The sequence below is a fragment of the Schistocerca cancellata genome, unplaced genomic scaffold, assembly GCF_023864275.1.
Source record: "Schistocerca cancellata isolate TAMUIC-IGC-003103 unplaced genomic scaffold, iqSchCanc2.1 HiC_scaffold_658, whole genome shotgun sequence".
Taxonomy (NCBI): Eukaryota; Metazoa; Arthropoda; class Insecta; order Orthoptera; family Acrididae; genus Schistocerca; species Schistocerca cancellata.
The window spans coordinates 7,501-12,500 of NW_026046669.1; the positions used below are offsets into that span (position 1 = coordinate 7,501).

The following is a 5,000-nucleotide window of genomic DNA, read 5'->3' on the forward strand; positions in this document are numbered from 1 at the left end:
CATTCGCGGTTTCACCTTAATGCGGCTTGTACTGAGACATGCATGGCTTAATCTTTGAGACAAGCATATGACTACTGGCAGGATCAACCAGGGAGCTGCGTCAACTAGAGCTGAGCAGCCGGCCGCCCGGGAGTGTGTCCCAGGGGCCCGCGCGAACACGCAAGCGTCCGCTCAATTATTCTGCAAACAGGAGGAGGCTGAGCTCCCCTGCACAATACACCTCGAAACCCTCTCAGGTCCCGGCGGCGCGCAGCGCCGTCCTAAGTACTTGGTCGGGTTCGAGAGAGGCGCAATCGCCCGGAGTTAGGCGAGTAGACGCTTTAGGTGCGACCACCCGTGCTCCCAACTGAGCTTGCCGCTGCCGACAGAGGCCCGGGAGCGTGCTGTCGTGGCATTGCCGGCGGGAGACAACACGCGCCACCTACGGTGACCGGCAGCTCCAACGCCAGCGCCACAGAAGGGCAAAGGCCCCACGTGGGTGCCGAAGCGAACTCTCCCAGCACAGCGCACGTGCCAACACGTCTGCACAACTGCGATACAAACCACCAGCGAGAACCGCTGGGGCGACCGAGCAGCAGACGGCGTCGCGGCGCCGAGTGCCGGGCGGCGGCGCATCCTCAACGCACACAGTCCTCAGTCGGACCAGCACACTGCAGATGTCCACCGCGCTTCGCACCGGGCCCGCGAGGACCCACTTTGGCCGCCCGGCGCCGCGCGCAGGGTGCCCCGGCGCGCAGCTGCGCCGCCTGCCGCGTCCGTCGGCCGGCGCGCCTGCCACTGGGCGCCCCCACCAGCCGGCTGTAGCGCGTGCGCCCACGCACCGCGCGGCCAGCACGCCGGGCGGCCCCCCCTCACCGGCCGGGGACGGTCCCACCCAGCCACCGCCGCGTATCGCTTCACACACAGATTTGCCCTTACTGATTTACCTCCAGCAACAACAACCGCACCACAATGGGTTTACCAGTTGTTCATTTGCGTAACGTCACCAGCAAACGTAGACGTCCATCCCAGTTTGCAAATGCAACGATTATTGCATACCTGTCTGTTAGGTGTCACGACACACTACGTCTGCCCACATACACGCAACAAAATGTGCACGACTAGAGAACACGTGGGAGGTGGCCCCCTACGTATGCGATGTCCATTACGAGACCGACTGTCAACCAGCATCTGTACCATGTCGCAGATGTGGAACGCGGTGCACCATGCTATCACACTGTGTGAGAAGAGACGACTACGTTTGAATACACGCGCCACTACATCAACAGACGGCTCATGCTGATCGCCATCCAGGGCGTCCGTTAATCCCACACGTCTCTATGGCGTACCACACTGCAATGTAGCTGTTATGGGGAGACGGCACGTGGCTGAGTGCACAACATTTGGACCGTATGGTTCGCTGTTGTTGGGCGCAGTCGTTGTACGGTCACACATGTGCCACAGCGTATCATGCAGTACATACGGACCTATGTGCAGTACAATGTGAGGGTTAAGCTTACGACATCAGCGGACAGTGGACACAGGCCGTACCACGACGTAGACTGAGCGCTTCGACATGCGAATGCCAGTGAACAGCTGCGAAGGGCATTGAACACGCAAGCACCTGAACGACCAGCGTGCGAAGGCAGGGGGGAGGGTGGGGGCGATGTACATCCTGCAGTCGTCCACATTACAGTGTACAGCGGGAGCATGTAAAAAGTAAGCAACACTTGCGAAGTGTTGAACATGAAACGATACACAAGAGGGTGGGCGGTGCGAGTAGCGAACTATATTCAGAGGGTTGTGGTTAGACAACACTGGATTAATGTAACGTGTCATATGCCAATTACAGAGCAGGTTAAGGCACAACTTGGGTTAGGTTAAGGCACAACGTGGGTTAGGTTAAGGCACAACGTGGGTTAGGTTAAGGCACAACTTGGGTTAGGTTAAGGCACAACGTGGGTTAGGTTAAGGCACAACGTGGGTTAGGTTAAGGCACAACGTGGGTTAGGTTAAGGCACAACGTGGGTTAGGTTAAGGCACAACGGGGTTAGGTTAAGGCACAACGTGGGTTAGGTTAAGGCACAACTTGGGTTAGGTTAAGGCACAACGTGGGTTAGGTTAAGGCACAACGTGGGTTAGGTTAAGGCACAACGTGGGTTAGGTTAAGGCACAACGTGGGTTAGGTTAAGGCACAACGTGGGTTAGGTTAAGGCACAACGTGGGTTAGGTTAAGGCACAACGTGGGTTAGGTTAAGGCACAACGTGGGTTAGGTTAAGGCACAACGTGGGTTAGGTTAAGGCACAACGTGGGTTAGGTTAAGGCACAACGTGGGTTAGGTTAAGGCACAACGTGGGTTAGGTTAAGGCACAACGTGGGTTAGGTTAAGGCACAACGTGGGTTAGGTTAAGGCACAACGTGGGTTAGGTTAAGGCACAACGTGGGTTAGGTTAAGGCACAACGTGGGTTAGGTTAAGGCACAACGTGGGTTAGGTTAAGGCACAACTTGGGTTAGGTTAAGGCACAACTTGGGTTAGGTTAAGGCACAACTTGGGTTAGGTTAAGGCACAACTTGGGTTAGGTTAAGGCACAACTTGGGTTAGGTTAAGGCACAACGTGGGTTAGGTTAAGGCACAACGTGGGTTAGGTTAGGCACAACGTGGGTTAGGTTAAGGCACAACGTGGGTTAGGTTAAGGCACAACGTGGGTTAGGTTAAGGCACAACGTGGGTTAGGTTAAGGCACAACTTGGTTAGGTTAAGGCACAACGTGGGTTAGGTTAAGGCACAACGTGGGTTAGGTTAAGGCACAACGTGGTTAGGTTAAGGCACAACGTGGTTAGGTTAAGGCACAACGTGGGTTAGGTTAAGGCACAACGTGGGTTAGGTTAAGGCACAACGTGGGTTAGGTTAAGGCACAACGTGGGTTAGGTTAAGGCACAACGTGGGTTAGGTTAAGGCACAACGTGGGTTAGGTTAAGGCACAACGTGGGTTAGGTTAAGGCACAACGTGGGTTAGGTTAAGGCACAACGTGGGTAGGTTAAGGCACAACGTGGGTTAGGTTAAGGCACAACGTGGGTTAGGTTAAGGCACAACGTGGGTTAGGTTAAGGCACAACGTGGGTTAGGTTAAGGCACAACTTGGGTTAGGTTAAGGCACAACTTGGGTTAGGTTAAGGCACAACTTGGGTTAGGTTAAGGCACAACTTGGTTAGGTTAAGGCACAACTTGGGTTAGGTTAAGGCACAACTTGGGTTAGGTTAAGGCACAACTTGGGTTAGGTTAAGGCACAACTTGGGTTAGGTTAAGGCACAACTTGGGTTAGGTTAAGGCACAACTTGGGTTAGGTTAAGGCACAACGTGGGTTAGGTTAAGGCACAACGTGGGTTAGGTTAAGGCACAACGTGGGTTAGGTTAAGGCACAACGTGGGTTAGGTTAAGGCACAACGTGGGTTAGGTTAAGGCACAACGTGGGTTAGGTTAAGGCACAACGTGGGTTAGGTTAAGGCACAACGTGGGTTAGGTTAAGGCACAACGTGGGTTAGGTTAAGGCACAACGTGGGTTAGGTTAAGGCACAACGTGGGTTAGGTTAAGGCACAACCGTGGGTTAGGTTAAGGCACAACGTGGGTTAGGTTAAGGCACAACGTGGGTTAGGTTAAGGCACAACGTGGGTTAGGTTAAGGCACAACGTGGGTTAGGTTAAGGCACAACGTGGGTTAGGTTAAGGCACAACGTGGGTTAGGTTAAGGCACAACGTGGGTTAGGTTAAGGCACAACGTGGGTTAGGTTAAGGCACAACGTGGGTTAGGTTAAGGCACAACGTGGGTTAGGTTAAGGCACAACTTGGGTTAGGTTAAGGCACAACGTGGGTTAGGTTAAGGCACAACTTGGGTTAGGTTAAGGCACAACTTGGGTTAGGTTAAGGCACAACTTGGGTTAGGTTAAGGCACAACTTGGGTTAGGTTAAGGCACAACTTGGGTTAGGTTAAGGCACAACTTGGGTTAGGTTAAGGCACAACTTGGGTTAGGTTAAGGCACAACTTGGGTTAGGTTAAGGCACAACTTGGGTTAGGTTAAGGCACAACGTGGGTTAGGTTAAGGCACAACGTGGGTTAGGTTAAGGCACAACGTGGGTTAGGTTAAGGCACAACGTGGGTTAGGTTAAGGCACAACGTGGGTTAGGTTAAGGCACAACGTGGGTTAGGTTAAGGCACAACGTGGGTTAGGTTAAGGCACAACGTGGGTTAGGTTAAGGCACAACGTGGGTTAGGTTAAGGCACAACGTGGGTTAGGTTAAGGCACAACGTGGGTTAGGTTAAGGCACAACGTGGGTTAGGTTAAGGCACAACGTGGGTTAGGTTAAGGCACAACGTGGGTTAGGTTAAGGCACAACGTGGGTTAGGTTAAGGCACAACGTGGGTTAGGTTAAGGTAGAAATTGCGTTACATTGCGGTACAAATTGCGTTACATTGCGGTACAAATTGCGTTACATTGCGGTACAAATTGCGTTACATTGCGGTACAAATTGCGTTACATTGCGGTACAAATTGCGTTACATTGCGGTACAAATTGCGTTACATTGCGGTACAAATTGCGTTACATTGCGGTACACATTGCGTTACACATTGCGTTACACATTGCGGTACACATTGCGTTACACATTGCGGTACACATTGCGTTACACATTGCGGTACACATTGCGGTACACATTGCGGTACACATTGCGTTACACATTGCGTTACACATTGCGTTACACATTGCGTTACACATTGCGGTACACATTGCGGTACATTGCGGTACACATTGCGGTACATTGCGGTACACATTGCGTTACATTGCGGTACACATTGCGTTACATTGCGGTACACATTGCGTTACATTGCGGTACAAATTGCGTTACGAATTTGGTTAAGTTAAGGTGCAAAATGGGTTAGGTTAAGGTGCGAAATGGGTTGGATTACAGTACACAACGTGGTAAGAGAGTGTGTTGTGGGGGGGGGGGGGCCGAGGTTCGTTGGTA

The 5,000-nt window shown here is 52.4% G+C and overlaps 1 non-coding gene across 1 annotated transcript in view; it reads right to left on the reverse strand.

Annotated features, from left to right (window-relative positions):
* The window catches only part of LOC126138288 (small subunit ribosomal RNA), a 1,909-nt gene extending 1,815 nt beyond the window's left edge, over positions 1-94 (reverse strand). Inside the window, exon 1 of the ribosomal RNA XR_007528216.1 lies at positions 1-94. This exon is cut by the window's left edge and continues 1,815 nt beyond it. This is a non-coding gene — a ribosomal RNA (small subunit ribosomal RNA).
* Positions 95-5,000: the final 4,906 nt, after the last annotated feature.